This window comes from Panulirus ornatus, chromosome 10 (assembly GCF_036320965.1).
Source record: "Panulirus ornatus isolate Po-2019 chromosome 10, ASM3632096v1, whole genome shotgun sequence".
In the NCBI taxonomy this organism is placed as follows: domain Eukaryota; kingdom Metazoa; phylum Arthropoda; class Malacostraca; order Decapoda; family Palinuridae; genus Panulirus; species Panulirus ornatus.
Genome location: NC_092233.1, coordinates 63,141,476 through 63,160,905, shown reverse-complemented (window position 1 = coordinate 63,160,905; position 19,430 = coordinate 63,141,476). Strand labels below are relative to the sequence as shown.

Here is a 19,430-nt window from a genome sequence, read left to right as displayed (position 1 = left end):
CTCCTGGCGGCTGTCTCGCTCACCCTAATACTTTAGTTTCCCCTCCCCCCCGGACGTTGGGGGGGAGGGGGGTCTGCTGCGGTGTCACTCCTCATTCGGTTGCCATTCGTGTGACGCACGTCACTCACCCGGGGGGGGGGGCAACGTGCTCGTGCTGTTGTAGACAAGGGAGTGAGGGAACGTGTCCAGACACGTCTGAACACGTTCCCGTCATGTAGCGTACCTGATGGAACTAGCTAATCCTCGTTCATATATTAACGACCGTAGATCTTGGTATTGGTGGTCCTTCACTCATTGTTGACAACTAGTTCCCTCGGGAGCGTTGTGTTATGTTCGCATCATCCATAGTGTCACTTGTGTGGCGCCACTCCGGGTGTGGGTGGGGTAGGTAGGTGCGTCTTGTGGTCAACACGTCCATATAACAACACGTTCCTCCTCCAACCACCAGTTGGAGCACTAACTATGTGCAACCTCGCCTGAACACGTTTCTGTATCACTCGCGTAACCTAGTTTTGACCCACCGCTCTAGAGGGGGGGGGGGAGGGGGGAGGGAGGGAAGACCCAGCGGCCAGCTACGGACAACGAGGGTTGGGGGGGGGGGGGGGGTTGTGGTGGTGGTGGGGGTTGGGGAAAAAAAAAAAGGTTTGCTTCTAAGGCGGAGCACTTTAAGGGAGCGTGCGTGAGTGGATTGACGGAGCGAGCGAGGGCGACTCGACCCTTCGGCACCGAGGACGCGACTAACCTTCCCCGTCCAGTGCTGGGCCAGACCCGCCGCTGGGGGACGGGAGGGCTCCTCCTCCATTCCCCCCTCCCTCCCCAGAGTTGCCACTTGGCCCTTTGTGTTGGCACTCACACCCACCCAGCCCTCAGGGGGGTGGGGGGCGGCACCTCACCTCACTCATCTCGTGAGGAGGGTTGGAGTGGGGATTCATGAGGAGCCAGTGAGGGACAGGAGGCCAGGAGTGGAGTAAGGTGTGAGGATTAGGGAGGAGTATCCTGTAGGAGGAGGAGTAGTGGTGGTGGTAAACGACCCCCTCCCCCAGGACCCACTCCAACAGCCCCGCCCACCATACTCCACACCCTTCCTCCTGCTTCTTTCTCTTCCTTCCTTCCTTCCTTTCTTTCTTCCTTCATCAGTATTTCTCTTTCCCTCCTTTAGTTATTTTCGTCTTTTTCTTCTCTGTGTCCTCTTTTTCCTTCCTTATCCTCTGTCATATCTTCTATTCCCCATTTCTTCCTTTCAACCTTCCCTTCCCTATATCATTCTTTCCATATCTGTTCCGTCAATATCTTTATCTATATCTCAGTATCTTATCTTCTATAATTCTTCACAATTTGCCTTATTGTCTCTTTTGTTCTTTTGATTTTTATGGTAATCTTATCTATCATCATTTGTTTTTCTTTCACTTTTACATTTCCTATCGCAAAATTGCCATATATATATATATATTCCTATGCGACGTTCTTATACATACGACGAACTGGGAGAATTTAGAGTGAAATTTTGCCGTCAAATTGAACACATAGAGGAAACCTGTGAACAGGAGAGGGATTTGAAAACTGGAAGGAATATGAGAACAGGAAAGAATCTGAGAATGGGAAAGTGTTTAAAAGATGGGAAGGAATTTGGGAAAGGAAGTTGAATTATTTTTTCTAAATTCCTTGAATAGAGAGGAAGGGAATGAGAAGAGTTGGGATGGATGGGAAAGGAAAATGAGAGTAGAATTTGTGAAAGGGGCAACAGGAATGGGGAGAAGGGAGGGGGAGGGGAGAAAATGGGAGATGGACATGGCAAAAATGGAAAGGAAATAGGGTAAAAAGGGGAAAGGGAAACAAAGGAAATTTAAGAGATGGTGGGAAAGAATTTTGTGTAAGTGGGAAGGATGATAAAGGAACAGGCAATGGTAAGTTGGGTTGAGGATGGAACAGAAGGGCCGGCTGGGTTTCAGGGCCTCCCTTCCATACTCCCATCCTTCCCACATCTGAACCTTTCCATCCTCTGTTCCATATTTTCTTAGTCTTTTTTCACACCCATCCTTATTTTTTCTAAGCCCTTCCATTTTTCGGTTCTCTATTTTCTTACCCTTCCATTGTCTCATATTTCTTAAACCCTTCCAATTTCGGATATTTTCATTTACTGAATTATTTTCAATATTATTTCACCCTCCCATACTATATTTTCTGAATCTTTTTAATATCTGATCGCCATTTTCTGAACCTTTCTATTTCCTAATCCCAGATATATGATCTCCATTTCATTCTCTCATCCCTAGTCCTCAGAACCCTTACATTCTATGATTCCCATTTTCTGAACTTTACCATTATCTGAGCCCCCATTTTTCCATTCCATTCCCCTTTTTTATTTCAGCCACTTCCTTTCCCCACTGTTCCGTGAGCATTCACACTTTCTGGACGTTCGTTCCTTCTGTTCCATCCACCGAACGCCTTCCTCATGCCAAGACCTCTCAATTCCTATGTCTCTTTTTCTCTCCATCTCTACCCCAATAGGATTTCTTTCCCATTTCAGACTCACCCGCGTCCTCACGCTTCATTTCATTTCACTGATCCCTTCCACAGACTTTCCCACATCCTCTTCCTAACCCTCTTCCATTCCATGGCCATACACTAACCTTGTTTCCTTGACGTACTGCCATCCTTCCTATCCTCTTCCATCCCTCACGCTCTCCCGCTCCATCCCGTACCTTCCTCCTAGTTATCCCTCCGTCTTCCATTATCCTCCCATCCTCGCCTGGCGACCACCACACCTTCATTAACAACAGCACAACAGAGTCACAAGGGAACCATCTATAATACAGGAAACACGTTTCTCTGAGAGCTGGGCGCTTTCTTTGTGTGTGTGTGTGTGTGTGTGTGTGTGTGTGTGTGTGTGTGTGTGTGTGCGTGTGTTTGTGTGTGTGTATGTGTGTGTGTGTGTGTGTGTGTGTGTGCGTGTGTGTGTGTGTGTGTGTGTGTTTGTGTGTGTGTGTGTGTGTGTGTGTGTATGTGTGTGTATAGTATATAGAAAATTGCATACAGATTATGTACAAATCTACTCAATCAGAAATTACTCACAAGTTCTGTACGTTTTTAAAAAGGCTAATTTACCCACATATGCTTGATAGATATCTTATTTATCTTTACGTATGTGAGTGAATCAGTAGTGTAAGTACAAGTTACAGCACTTCCATGTAAAACTGACGGTCGAGATATCATGAAAGGGCTCTGAACGAAAATCTAAATCTCGCGCGATAAGAAATGATAAATTACCTTTAATTATGGTCATCTGGAAAGCAGAAAATAACAGAAGCAAATGGGTTATCATTTTAGAAGATATTCATAAGCCTCTTCTGTAATGATAGAACATTTCAGGCAGCTGTCCCAGAATATTCCTGACATTCCAGGATCCATTTCAGCTCATTCCAGACAGGTACTGAGGGCCGTTCCGGAGGAACATCTAAGAGCGATAGTGACAGAGGCCTCTCCTCGCTGGCCATCCAGAGGCCCTCTGGATACCTCATGGCATTCCATGGACATTCTGGAATCCCTGATACATTCCATGGATCCTCTGGGGGGATCTAAGACGTTTCAAACACTATCTGGACAAAGCCCAAGATGTTACAGGGAGCCTTAGGAAACCTTAAACGTTCCTTAGACCAAATTGGATAGACCCAAGATGTACCCTCTGGAAAGATCCAAGATATTCAAGGGAACCCCTGGAAATACATCATACTTCGTCATGAACATATGGTAACATTACGACGCTCCAGGGACCCTATAGACAATCCCCAAGACATTATGGGAACCATCTAGAAGGAGCTAAGTCTCTGGAAGAATCCAAGTCGTTTCAAAGACCCCCTCGACAAAGGAAAAAAAAACTTTCCAGTAACTCTGGAATCATCAAGATGCTTCAGAGACAACCCCCAAGACAATCCAGAGGCCGGCCGGTGTGATCCAAGAAATTTCAAGGACTCTCTGGATGGGCCTAAGACGTTTCAAGAACTCTAAAAAAAACAAGATGTAGCGGGGACTCTGGAATCTCTAAGACGTTTCAGGGACTCTGGACACCTTAAGTCTTTCCAAGGACCCTCTGGAAGATCCTTAAACGTTCTAGCAATCCTTTGAACACCAAGACGTTCCAGAAACCCTCTGAACGCTTCAAGACGTTCCAGGAACCCTCTGGAAACCTCAAGATGTTCCAAAAACCCTCTGGACACTTCAAGACGATTCAGAAACCCTCTGGAAACCTCACGACGTTCCAGGAACCCTCTGGACACCTCACGACGTTCCAGAAGCCCTATGGAAACCCAGAGATGCTCCAGGGGCCCTCTGACATCAACAGCAAAACCCGCTCGGGAAAGAGAACAACAAAAATGTTTTTACTGACGTTAGCGTTGCAAAAACTATGCCCTAATTTATCGGGTCAGCATTGTGATGCTGTGCCAAGTCATTCTGCTACGCTCATGTTAGGTGCTACGGCTGTTTAAAAGAAAAAAAGGTATAGCATATGCTGTGGCTTCTGTACGTAAGAGAGGATAAGAAGATATGGGGATATCACTTCTCAAGTAGTCCAAGACAGGATGTCGGGATAATGCTACACCAGAGGTCCGGGAGAGGATATCGGAATGTCTTAACCACGTCTAGAGTTCACGATATCACCGTTAGTAACAGCGATTCGATGGAATACAGTATGAAATCTTCCTTACGCAGGAGGTTTAAGAACAGAGAATTAGGACATCACTGCCATACCACCGGATGAAGACAGGATACTGCTCCAATCAGGTGTCAGGATATCATTGACAGACCAGAGGGTTAGGATGGGATATCAGGATATGATCAACTGCATCTCAGATTAAAGGAATCAGGGGTTCTATGCTGCATGGGAGACTTAAAATGCTGCATAAATTTGGAGTTCAGATGTGTGTTGTGAAAACTCTTTCTACGCAGTTGGTGCAGGATGCAGCAGTCCTCCCGTTCCTCCCTTACTTGGCTGAGACAGCTATAAAAACACAGCATCGGGCAGCAGCTTCAGCAGGAGCGACTACAGTCACAACTGCAACAGGAGGAACTACAGCTGCAGAAGCTGTTCCAGCAGTATGAACGTCAGCTGGAGGAACTACAGTAGCAGCACAAGACACTACAGCAGTAACAGCTCCTGCAAGAGGAATTGATATGGTAGTTTTTATATGGCACGTCGCCTCTGGTGTGCCATCTTGTGTCTGATACAGCACCGCTGCTGTGCCACTTCCTGCCGTGCACCTTCCCGTGAGTATCTCTTCCTGCTGTGCCACTCCATGCTATATCCTATTCCACTCCCTGCTGTGTTGCATCTTGTTATGCCTTCTCCATCGTCTGCTGTGCCACTCGATACTCTGCCACATCATGGTATCTGCTATGGAGATTCCTGCTGTCTGCTGTGTTACACCCTCCTGTCCACTGTGCCTTTCCCTGTTGCCTACTGTGCCACTGCCTACTGGCCACTGTTATGTCTTCTATACTGCTCCCTCCTATGCTGCTGTCTTCTATACTGATGCCTCCTATGCTGTTATATCTTCTATACTGTTATGTTTCCTGTACTCCTATACTGATGCCTTCTATACTGCTTTCTTCTATGCTGCTACCTTTACTGTTGTCTTCTATACTGTTGTGTCCTCTGTAATGCTATCTTCTATGCTGCTATCTTCTATATTGCTGTTTTCTATACTGCTGTTTTCTTCCACATTTGTGCACAGTAGTTACATAATGTAAAGCAACTCGCTATTACATAAACTTGAGACCACTTAACTTAATCACCAAATAAACCAGCTTCCGTATAGAGGCAAAATAAACCAACGCCCTCTCATTAGCAAAATATAAACCCCATAACCCTCCTCATAAATGAAGTTAAACCACCCCATTCCATCTACAAAATTTACCCCTCCCACCTCGTAACCTCATTCAACTACTCCCCTCCCCCCCATGAATTAAGTTAACGCCCCCCTTCCATGAGCAAAGTTAAACCTCCCTTCCTTGTAACCTAATCCAAACCCCCTCTCTCGGTGAATGAGGTTAAACCACCCCATTGCGTTGAACGAAACTAAACCCATCATCAATAACCTAGAATAATCTAGCTCCTTCATGATTGGTAACAATCCCCCGAGTCTCTGGGACACACATAAGCACCCCATCCATTATCTGGGGCACATATAAACACACCCTGCCCTCCATTACCTAGATCAGGGTATAAACTCAACGTAACTTCCATTAGGGCCATTCCTACAAGGTTAAATACAAGACACAAGACCCTTCCTCCTTCCTGGTGCCCCTAACACGAAGTTAAAGTTCATTATCTTGGTAACTTCACTTGCCTCCCACAACTTCTCTTTCCCTCTGCCCTTAACTCTCTGATTATCCAATATTCTCTCTCTCTCTCTCGGCTATATAAGGCTTCTGTCTACGTGCCTCTTTTTTTTCCTTTCTTTTAAAGGTGTTTGATTTTGTTATTTTCGAAGTTATCTGTTTTGAGATGATTCACTTCCGTGGGACTTGTAAAGTCTTGGAACCTATTCGTAATTCTGCTCGGTTTTATATGATATTGGTAGCGAAAGAAATTGAAATTATTTATGTATGGTTTTATTTATGGTAGTTGAGATGGAGCGGACAACTGGAACCCTTACTAAGGCTATCTCATTATATATATATATATATATATATATATATATATATATATATATATATATATATATATATATATATATATATATATATATGATATCTGGGGATAGGGGAGAAAAAATATTTCTTACGTATTCTCTGCCTGTCATAGAGGCGACTAAAAGGGGTGAGAGCGGGGGACTGGAAATCCTTCCCTCCTGTTTTACCTTTTCCAATTAAGGAACAGAGACACGTGCCAAGTGAGGATTTTACCCTGAGGCTCAGTCATCTGTTCTTGCACGATGATGATTAACAAATCCTTCCTCAGAGTCACTTGATATATATATATATATATATATATATATATATATATATATTATATATATATATATATATATATATATATATATATATATATATATATCCGAGTGCCTTTGGTATATGAAACCTTCTCCAGACATATGTTAAGAGAACAATGCAATCATTTCCATCAAGACACCAGCCTATCATTGGTCCTTTTCCCATCAGTTTACAAAGACAACAAATCGGTTCAGTAAGGCTATACATTGTAGCAATACGAAGATTTCTATGAGGCAAATGAATAACAAGAATGGGAGATACTTTCAGACTATGTTGGAGAAGGTTCAGCGTCCATGTTGGGTTAACTTAATCTAACGAGAATTCCTGGGAAGCCTCAGAGAGATGCCTTTGCCTATCAGTGTAGTTCATCCTTCCCTGCAGCCGTCGATTCAGAGCCTGGTAGACCTTATGTAATTTCCTGTATACGAAATGGCTCATTATCGTCCATTTCACTATTGGAAGAAACAGGTAATGGAAAGGTTTCTCTTCGTGTGACGTTTTGGAAACCTTCCCACGACTATATTCGCAGACACTGGACATTAACGAGAAACTTTGGGCGAGAATATCGCCCGCCGCAAAAGAGTCGTTTACTTCAACGCCTCGATCATTAAGATAAAGGTAAAGGGAAAATACTTTCCAACCAACTTCTTTATTCGCTTCCAAACTTCTTCAGATTTGATATTGGAGCCGATAACCTGCACATACTTTATGCAAGATGCCCTCATAACTACCTTCGAAATCTTTCCTTTTTTCTTTTCCGGAATTTCTTTTATGAATTAATCAGATAGATAAAAGAAGCTGTTATCTATTGAACTCCTGTAAGATATCACAGTATTTCGTTGTGCACCACAAGACTGGTTCAGCCACCATGGAACTGATGGTCGTAGCCATTTCTTCTTACTTTACGAAATGTTATCTTCGGCTGCATTTAAGATAAAGTTTCCAAGATGATCATACGGTTCTTCAAATCAGGAAAATTAGAAAATCTCCAAGTAATTAAAACTTTAGTTTTATATTCGTCCCAATCAGTCGTGGCATGTGTACGTCTGGGATGGCCTACGTGCTGTACAATATTCCTGCATTGCTCAGCAGCATTCACTCCAGTGGTCTTGAACAAATATCTTGGTAAAATTTAGAAAAAAAAAATCACTGGAACAAACTGGAAAGCCCGTAACCAGAAAGGTATGCAGTGTGTACATTCTGGTAAGTACGAATGCTATCATAAGAAATGATGGTGTCTGTGTTTGATTACATCTTCAATCATTAATCTCCCAGCATCTCACGGGTTATTACATTCTCTGGGCCATAAACACGCTGAATTCGCCACCCAGAGGAAAACGCATTGATTGATTAAGTCTCCAGAAGGTCTTGATATTTCGCTTATGTCTTCATTCAGTCTACGTCATCAGTACTTTCCTCACTGCTTACCTCACAACCACCTGCTTATGAACTAGACGTTCAGCGTTTCCTTCACTTTCCATGACCTCGCTCATGAGAAGAAACTGCTAATTGCTGGTTCTTGGAGGACGCTTGATGGGCGTTACTTCAGGGCGTGTACTTGGAGGATTCTTTCCAGGGGCATCCAAAGGATGCTTCATGAAGGAGCATCCGCAAGGCGTCCTCGGAGATGAAGCACATCGAGTGATAACGCATGACACCTGATTGACAATACAGGACAATATCTTGGTCGCCCCTCATAAAGAACGAACCTGAGTTATAAAGTCTTCAAGAATACCATAGAATCTATCATAAACATAGACACAATAAGATAAGATGCCTTGTTTATAAGATGGGAAGGTGACCTACCTAAGAAATAAGAAACATGGGTAGAACAATTACACAAACATTTAAAAGAAAATGTTACAGAAGTTTTCAGCGAGGCGGCAAAATGATAGTGTTAATCATCAAACTAGACATGTGGTGCGCGCTACGCGTTAGTCCCTACCTTTTGTCAAAATCTCATCGTAAATACTCATAGGGTTGGTTGGGTGCATCCTCTCTCTCTCTCTCTCTCTCTCTCTCTCTCTCTCTCTCTCTCTCTCTCTCTCTCTCTCTCTCTCTCTCTCCAGTACAGACTAGCGCCCCCCTCGCTGCAGTAGCAGTAAGGTCGAGGGAATCATCCCCTCTCAGCTGCGGAGCTACCCCCTCTGACCATACCGACTCTACGGCCTTACATTGTCGCAGTTCACTAACCTCGTTACCTCTGTGATGGGCGGGTGTGAGGGAAGAGTAGTCCCAACAATGCCACATGGATGCGAGGCATGGGTTATAGATGAGGACGTACGGAGGAGGGTGGATGTGTTGGAACTGATATGTTTGAGAACAATATGTGGTGTGAGGTGGTTTGATCAAGTAAATAATGAAAAGGTAAGAGAGATATGTGGTAATGAAAAGAGTGTGGTTGAGTTAGCAGAAGAGGGTGTGTTGAAATGGTTTGGACATATGGAGAGACTGAGTGAGGAAAGGTTGACAAAGAGGATATATGTGTCAGGGGTGGAAGGAACAAGGAGGAACGAGTAGACCAAATTAGAGATGGAAGGATGAAGTGAAAAAGATTTTGAACAATTGGGACCTGAATATGCAGGAGGATGAAAGGCGTGCACGGGAAAGAGTGAAATGGAACCACATGGTGTACAGGGTGGGTGCGACGTGTACAACCAGGAAATGTGAAGTGGCCAAGGTTAACCATGGAAGGTCTGTGGGGCCTGGATGTGGATGGGGAGCTGTGTTTTCGGTGCATTACACATGACAGCTAGAGACTGAGTGTGAATACACTGTGAGTGAGACTATCGTTATCAGTGAATGAACTACAGTATAACCTCATTAAGGAATCTCTTACTCCAACCCTGCTACTGATTGCAGCGCAGCCTTGAAGCTGCAGGAGCCTCATGGGTTGTATACTGATAATTATAATCATTATTATTATCATAATGATGATGATAACAATATTTAATGATAAGTATGAAAGGAAAAAATGATAATGATAATAATGACAGTAAAGCAGACGCTCACCACGTACAGATAGGATCCTGAACAAACGTAACCACTAGTTTCACATGTTGTTCCAAGCAATTATACCCCTGGTTCGTTGCCTCGTGATGAAGAGTCGTGCCTTTATGCCTAAGGGTCGTACTTTCGTATCTAAGGATCGAACCGTCATATCCAAGGGTCGTACCGTCGTATTCAAGGGTCACCGTCATATTCAAGGTCGTGCCGGCGTATTGAAATGGTTCAGTTGTCTAAGGTTGGTTGAAGACTGTGTTAACAAAGGGACGTCAAGGTGTATATTTTCAAGGTGAGGCACCACTAGCGCCCTCTGCACGAAGGCCAAACCTACAATAAATCGGATGAGCGAATCCGGCGCTGTGGTCCGGATACGAAAGGTTACGTCCCGGGGACCGGACGTGGACAACGCCATATATATATATATATAGAGAGAGAGAGAGAGAGAGAGAGAGGAATGTGGTCGATGAGTGGTGGGGATCCTTTGAGAGGGGCTGTAGTAGGGGTAGGGGAGGAAGAGGCCGGGGAGACAGTGGACGCATAGACGGAGGGACGACCTTCATCTGTTGTGTAGGATGTTCACACGACGGTACGACCATCAAACACGATGGCACGACCATCGAACACGACAGTACGACCTTTGAAGACAACGGTAAAACCCTTAATAACGACGGTACGACCATCGAACACGGCGCACGACCTTCGAATTCGATAGCACGACTCTCGAACACGACAGTACGACCCTCGAGCATGACGGTGCAAGCCTCTGAGACGACGGTACGACCCTTTCAAGAGAACGACGATACGACCCTCGAACATGATGAAAAGAAGACAGGAGGGCTGAGGTCAGCCGGACGTACGACCAGACTCATATTCAGGTCTGGAGGACGACCCAAATACGTTTGTCGGGAATATACGACTCCGAGCGGTCGTGAAGGGCAAGGTCGGGGTCAGGCGGTGATGTAGAGGGAGATAAAGATGGCAATAATGGAAGGAGGTGAGAGGAAAGAAGCGAGGGGAGATGAGAGACGTGAATCATCATGGCAGGGAGAAAGAAGAAAGAAGTTGAAGGACGTGAATGATGTTGATGAAGGAAGCTGTTGCAAAAGGAAATGAATATTCTGTTATGGAGTGTCATTATGTGGTATATGGGAGAAGAGATGTCCCTAGACGTACAGGACAAGGGATGTCCCTGAACGCACGGGAGAGAGGTTGTCTCTGGACTGGTCTGAGAAACTTGGGGAAAAGAAGCAGTCGGGAGGGAGAGCATTAGGGAGAAATATGGGTAAGGGGAGGACAGGTGGGAAGGTATGCGGGTAAGGGAAGTTGGGAATGAGGGATATGGCTGAGGGACATTGGGACGGAAGGCCACGGGTAGGTGAGGGAGAGCTAAAGATAGAAGGAAGGAGGAGCGGGGAGACGGGAGGGAGGGTCACAACCGGTCTCTCCCCATTCTCTCTGTTATCTCCCTAATTCGTTCTCCTCTTCTCCCTAGTCTGCCTTCTACTTCCTGCATTCCTTACCTCTCCTTTCCTCATCATCAGATGATCTCTCTCATTTCATCCCTCCCCTCTCCCCAGCGTCGTGTTGTCTCCCTAGTGAGAGCTAGTTTACACGTCTCTCTCAAGGGATCATCAATTTACTCCGTTTTCTTCTAATAGGTTCTGTGTGTTTGTGTGTGTGTGTGTGTGTGTCTTAGGTAGGTGGTAGGCAGCCGTCGACCAGGGAGGTACCCGGTTCACCTGGGTATCGGGAGGGTATAGTGAAGGTGAGCCAGCACTTCGTGGGCTGTCAAATGTCACCTTTTGGGCTCAGGTAGCTGTCTCTTGTGTTTGCACAAGCGTTGCTGGCTGTCAGACCACAATCATACCGTCTCTCCATCTCATACATCACACTTGACAATACCAGACTCACATGACTCGTTCTTCGTAACTCGTGTTGTCTTGATGGTGAGCGCTACGCATTAGCTGCGAATCTTATCAAAATCTCGTCGTAACCACAAGTAAATACTCTCTCTCTCTCTCTCTCTCTCTCTCTCTCTCTCTCTCTCTCTCTCTCTCTCTCTCTCTCTCTCTCTCTCTCTCTCTCTCTCTCTCTCTCTCTCTCTCGTTAGATATGCTCCCCACTTCCCTTCCTCCCCTCCCCTCAGTGGTTGGGTCACCCATCATCGTCAATCCTCCTCCGCTCGTTTCTTGCCGCGTCTGAGGTGGAATTAATCCACCTCAGCTTCCGCTTCTCCATCCGCCATGATAGAATATGGAACTGGAGGAAGAAGAGAGGACGACTGTGCACGGACAGAAGTCGACCTGCTGCGGCTTGATCGGAGGCGTACTTCGACCGTAGCCTTCATGACGTCATGCGACGACTCTGGTCTTCAATATAGTCGTTGGCAGGAAATCGTGTTCTCTGGAGGACCCTAACTTGAACGACCCGCAGCCAAATGGTACCTGATGTAGAGAAGGTCGTGCCATCACGTCTAGGAAGATAGGTGTACGACCCCTACATAGGTTGAAGGTCAGGAGAGAATCTTAAACTATGATTCTCCAACATAGCTGGCCAACGGAAACCTGCAGGCCTGGTAATGGTGGGGGTTGTGTGTCACAAACGATCGTTAACGCCAAGTTGAACGGTGATTGGCCTTTGATGATGGCCCTCAGACGCTGGAGACTGGTGTGACGTGGACGACCACTTCGTTACTCATTGACAGTTACATGGTAGAATAGTAACTTTAAAGTTACTTGAGGCAAAATCCAGCTCTTATACTGTAAGGGCTTTGTTCCCTCCTCATATAACAATCTAAGTGTAAGATATTACTTACGTCATCATAAAAGGCTTTCGTAAATCTGTTAGCATCTCTCAAAGTGTATATGTGTAAGGCTTCCATCACATATGGACAAACATGAACGAGACATCCAAAAGAATATCCGGAATCCTTAGTGATGTGGGAAGAGACTATGTTGAAAAAAGACTTTCCCTCGTCTGACTTGCATCAAGTTTTCCTTCTCTTCCGGTAGGAGTCGCTGAGAAGCTTTTCTTTGCTGAGAAGTCAATGAAGACAAACATTTCTTGATACCACAAAAATAGTGTTGACCTCTCCTCTGGTCCACTGACACAACTCTCGTCCTGAGCCAATATTCTCTTTAACAACTCCTGCAGATCCAACCTTATATCCTAACATCCCCCTTCGTCCTGATAAACACCACAGCTGTTGACAGAGACAAACACTCTTCCATTTCTTTTTTTTTTTACTCTGGAAGATCCAGATCTATCTCTTCCAGACTTATCTCCCGCCCGACCTCGAACCTTTCTTATCTCCTCCTATCGTAAGGTTCGACGTGAGAGACGCCTTCATGGTAGATCCTTTGAACACCCAACACTAACTCTGGGAAAAGAGCCTGTTACAACAGAGCCTCCAAGAAGACAAGTGCGCGACATTAGCAGTAAAGAATGAAAATGGAACAGGAACGGGGGAATGGACCGTGGATTAGGACCATGAGAAAGGAACAAGAAACAGGGGTATGAAACAATATTCAGAGGAGGTTGTTCGACGTGCGGCTGGGCCCCCTGGACCACCAGTTATCACAATAGCTGGACCAGTGGTAGTTAGGCAGGCAGTCAGCGGCCAACCCCCCCCCCCTCCCAGACCACCAGTAATCACCATAGCTGAACTAACCCCCACCAAGAGAGTCGATTCTCTCTCCTGCTGCTGATCGTAGCGCAATCTTGTTACTGCAGGATACGCGTCGAAGGAGTTTTAGGGTTATTCAGTAATTACAAATGTAGAACGCATACATTCATAAATTCACTTATCTCTATGTATAAATACTTACACTACATATACACATGCATCCCTACAGACACAGTACAAAACAAACATATGAACACATCCACGAAACAATAACTTTGGCCATGTGTGGGGATAATGAAACACGACATCCACTGATCTGACGCACTGGACGACCCAACTGGCCAGCCTTCCATCTGTCGACCAGCCAATGGAGGAAGTTTATGGCAGCAGGAGTCCCGGCGGTGGCCGAGAGGAGGGCGCTCCTTTCCTGCCGGGAAGAGGGTCTTTGGCAAGGCCTTCGGCAGATACAGACGAGGGGGCGCTCTTCTCCAGCAGGGAAGAGGGACTATAGCAAGGCCTTCGGCAGATACAGACGAGGGATATTTTCTTCCCACAGAGACCTCACCAGGGAGGACTTGTTTTTCAGATTCCTGCCGCATGAAAGGTGGGGTGGTTGTGAGTGGCTCGGCACCAGATTGGTGGGGATGTGGTGGAGACAGAGGCAGGGGAAAGGTGGGAATCTTGGTGAGGGTGATGTTGAGGAACCACGAGGCTAATGATGGTGAGGGACTAGAGGCTTGTGATGGTGGAGATGATAAACTTCATGACTGAATGAAATGAAGTTTTCCCAACTGATTTCCTCCCCTGCACTGCTCAGTTCATTGGCTTCTGGCGAGACAAAGTTATAACTTGTTCTTTAGTTGTTTTTTGGAGCTTTTGGAACCAGTGTCATCTTTTACAAATGTTAAGCACAGAACATACCCTGGGGATGGGTTATAGATTTGACTTATCAAGCAGACACGTTGTTCCATTTAACACAAAGTAGATGTGGGATTTGCAAAGGAAATACAAGTTATCTGATTTAGTCCAAAGCATGTTTGATTTCACAGACGAATGACAGGAAGACTGATATTACCCGCCAGTGTCACAATGCTCCAGATGAAATCAAAAGAACATTTTGAGAAACACAGAGCACAGACAGATATGCAAATATAATCGAAGACTTGCAGGGCAGTTTTACAGCAAAACATCAAGATTTGTAGCAAAGATTTCGTATCATATGCATGATAGATCCTTGTAGTGTTGATGGAATCTGTCTGAAGTCCCTCTATCGTCAAAGTTGAGGCAAAATTTCAAATGGAAATAATTAAATTTAGGAAATGACATTAAAATCTTAGACGGACAGCTGGTGAGATATCTAATCATTAGCTGATGGAGGCTTACTGTGAAGAATTCTAGGGGTTTTTGGAAAAGAGGACAAGATATGGGTGGGAAGAGAGTGGTGAAAGTAAGTCAGCATTCTCTGCCGACTTTCCCATACAATAGTTCCTTCAGGCACAATAGTCCTGCAAAATATCTCTTCTACCTGCTTACCTTCCGGCATATTGCCGGTGGATGGGGAGGGAGCCCTTGCCTTGCTATCCTTTTCTACTCCTTTTCAGGGGACTGAGTGTTAGTAGTGTTAAGACCAGACTACCTATCTTGGGTCTGTGTGGTCTGTGTATCTTTGTAACTCACTTGTTTCCCATGATCTATAATATGTTTCTAGGTTATTTAGCCTGTTTAAGTAGTCCCTGGCTACATGACTAAACGTAACCATTATTGATTATATCCACCAATTCTCCTAAGTTCTTTCATGAGAGAAACTAAGTTTAGCATGCCTATATACTCTTGTAGCCTTTTGATGAACATTCAGTCCTTTTCACCTTTTTCCCCTGTTTTTCTCTTGGTCCAGATCTTATATCAACAATTTACGTCTGTCATCTTCCTGCTTCAAAAATCTTTCTAGTCTTGGTGTCACACACTTATCTGTGATAACAATAACTGATTCTGAACGCTCTCTCTCTCAAAAAAAAAAAAATCTCGCCCTGATCAGTTCGTATTTAGCAGTGCATATAATTCCCTGGACAACTTTAGTTGACAACTCTCCATGTACTCCTTCAGTGTCCTCGGGTCTCTGGTGCGCAGCATCAAGACCACCTCCCTAAAACCGTTATATTTCTCCTTCAGGTAGTTTCCCCATCTCAGGTCGTCATCCACTTGCTTTCTGAATGATCTTTTCCAGCGTTTTACGGACCACACGCGTCAGGGAGACCAGTCTGTACTTCAGCCCCTCCTCCTTGCCTCCATATATATATATATATATATATATATATATATATATATATATATATATATATATATATATATATATATATAAGGCATGTGTACGTGTAGGAAGAGAGGAAAGTGATTGGTTCTCAGTGAATGTAGGTTTGCGGCAGGGGTGTGTGATGTCTCCATGGTTGTTTAATTTGTTTATGGATGGGGTTGTTAGGGAGGTAAATGCAAGAGTCTTGGAAAGAGGGGCAAGTATGAAGTCTGTTGGGGATGAGAGAGCTTGGGAAGTGAGTCAGTTGTTGTTCGCTGATGATACAGCGCTGGTGGCGGATTCATGTGAGAAACTGCAGAAGCTGGTGACGGAGTTTGGTAAAGTGTGTGGAAGAAGAAAGTTAAGAGTAAATGTGAATAAGAGCAAGGTTATTAGGTACAGTAGGGTTGAGGGTCAAGTCAATTGGGAGGTGAGTTTGAATGGAGAAAAACTGGAGGAAGTGAAGTGTTTTAGATATCTGGGAGTGGATCTGTCAGCGGATGGAACCATAGAAGCGGAAGTGGATCATAGGGTGGGGGAGGGGGCGAAAATTTTGGGAGCCTTGAAAAATGTGTGGAAGTCGAGAACATTATCTCGGAAAGCAAAAATGGGTATGTTTGAAGGAATAGTGGTTCCAACAATGTTGTATGGTTGCGAGGCGTGGGCTATGGATAGAGTTGTGCGCAGGAGGATGGATGTGCTGGAAATGAGATGTTTGAGGACAATGTGTGGTGAGGGGAGACGATATTACGCGTAAGGGAAAGAGTGTGGAAATCAAAAAACATTTTGAGAAACAGAGAAGGAGTTTGAAATGGTTTCGAAGACTGCAGGAGTTTACAGCAAAAATAAGATTTGAGCAAGATTCGATATATGTGTAGACCTGTGAGTGTGGATGGAATCGATGAGAGTCCCTAATGTCAAGGTGGAAAATTCGAATGAAAAGATTTATTTATGGAAGACATTCTAGAACGCAGCGGTGGTATAATGTAGGAGGAGGCATTACTGTGAGGAATTTAGGGGTTTTTGGAAAAGGGGGACAGTTGGTGGGAGAATGGGCAATGTAGCAGCATTCTGCGGATACCATGCAAAGTTCTAGGACATAGTTCTGTCAAAATAGTCTTTGTACTGTTACTTCGGGGGGTTGGGCCATGGCTTTGGGGAGGCCCTTGCTTTCTTCCTTATCTCACCTTCGGGGACTGAGTGGTATAGTAAAGAAACCAAACTACTATCTAAAATGAGACATGTAACTTTGTAACTATTGTTTCATGATATATAATATTTCTAGTTATTTATGTTAATATCTGTACTATAATAATTTGTATATCAATTCATTTTTATGAGAGAATAAGTAGCTAACTGTATTTGATAAATTCAGCTTACCTTTTCCTATTTTTCTTGTCAATTATATATATATTTACGTCTGTATCATTTGTAAAAATTTTAGTTGGTCCACGGATATTGAAACACAAAGATTCCGAACGTCCTTTCTCTCAAAATAAAAAATCTCAGGCGCGATCAAGAGTAGATATTTAGCAGTGATATTCCTGCAATAGTTGACAAAGACCCATGTTGGATCAGTGTCTGGTCCTCATTCAAGCCTACCATTCCTAAAACGTATTTCTCCTTCATTATTTCCACAGGTCGTCATCACGTGCTTCGAAGGTTTTCCAGCGTTTCAACACTTCTGAATCACGGAGTAAGTTGTTTAACTTCCCTCCTCATGCCTCCATTATAGATTTAGTTTATACTATATAATATATATTCAACTACTTTTATATAATGATATGTGTAATATAAATGATTTCACGGGACAGAAAACTAAAGTTTCACTTCCGTTAATAATCACCACAGGAGACACAAGAGATCAATAAGTCATCGTCATTCCGAACAAGTAACGCATTGGTAAACTGTATTGTCCACTCAATTTAAGCCTTACATGTTGAATTACTATTGCATCATTATGAAGATGGTGCTCACGAGTCATCTAATTCTCTAAGTTAGTAAATAAGATATCTAGAGATTGTTACGTAATCATTTTCAATGTGTGACATTAAGTTAGTAGAAACTAGTTATTTGAACTCCCTAGAATAGTTCATACCTCCTTCCCAATATGTATCCCACTCCTACGCTCTGCAGTAAGTAATTAGTTTTCTGGTTATTTATTCCATAACCTTACAGACCACAACTGTAAGAGGAAAGTGGATAATGGTCCAGCGCCTTCTTTAGGTCTCCAAACAAACAGGTAACTATATTCCCGTTTCCATTTCTTTGGCAATTCGGCTTTTTCCCAGCCTCCCCTCGAATTAGCAACATCTGCAATACGCCTTCAGTACCTATAGAGAAATTTCAATAAGGATCATGAGACAGATACATTTCACTGAATTACAATACCCCAGCTCTATCTCACTGGTGATGGGCTCATTATGTTTTCCACTGTGAAAACATTTTTTAAAATGTCAATCAGTTCCTGGCATATCCTTACGTCCTCCTCCATAACTTTTTTCCCCCCCTGTAATGAATGTAGAGTTTAACACCCATGTGTGTGTGTGTGTGTGTGTGTGTGTGTGTGTGTGTATAGTTACTTATTTGGACTGAATGGGGACACGGTTTTTACACCCGTGTAGGTTTTGTTTTTTAATTACCTATTGTCATTGAACGGGGAGAGAGTTTTACACCCATGTGTGTGTTGTAAGTACCTGTTGGTGATAACCTGTTCTACTGGATGAGGAGACAGTTTTACTCCCATGTGTGTGTAATTACCTATTTGCAATAACCTGTTTTGTACTGGATGGGGGGAGAGGTTTATGCCCATGTGTGTGTTGTAGTTTACTATTTGCAATAACCTTTTTGTTCTGTATGGGGAGAGATTTTTACAACCATGTGTGTGTAATTACCTATTTGCAATAAACTATTTGTACTGGATGGGGAGAGAGTACACCCATATGTGTGTAATTACCTATTTGCAATAACCTATTTGTACTGTATGGGGAGAGTTTTACACCCATTATACCTATTTCAATAACCTTTTTGTACTGGATGGGGAGAGAGTTTTACACCTATGTGTGTGTTAGTGTGTGTGTGTTGACAGGTTCGTTATTATGATAAAAATGGTGTTGATTATCATGCATATAGTTCTTCTAGCATGACAGTGGAAGAACACCTGAATTTACCACGGTACTGCCATTAAAATATCATTACTTGACATAGATATCTTGTATTTTCCAAAATTCAAACATTTGAAAATGATACTGTGTATACACCATAGTGAAGAAAGAAGCCGTATACATGTATATGTAATCCCTCCTATGGCATTACATATATATGTATATCCCTCCCATGGCATTACATATACAAGTATATTTTGTGGTCCCTCCTAAGGCATTAGAAACGAAGTCGAATGTAAATGTACGTATACATATAATCATGTATAAGCATATGGAAACGCGTATTATCTTACACTTAGTCTAACTTCACGTCTTAGGACTTCTGATTTCATAATCATGGGAAATACGCCAGGCC

The 19,430-nt window shown here is 43.8% G+C and overlaps 1 protein-coding gene across 1 annotated transcript in view; it reads right to left on the bottom strand.

Annotated features, from left to right (window-relative positions):
- The window catches only part of LOC139751037 (protein SSUH2 homolog), a 524,722-nt gene extending 523,999 nt beyond the window's left edge, over positions 1–723 (bottom strand). Inside the window, exon 1 of the mRNA XM_071666156.1 lies at positions 665–723. The gene's annotated coding sequence lies outside the window, so the exon portion shown is untranslated. The remainder of the gene's footprint in view (positions 1–664) is intronic.
- Between the last annotated feature and the right edge of the window lie 18,707 nt (positions 724–19,430).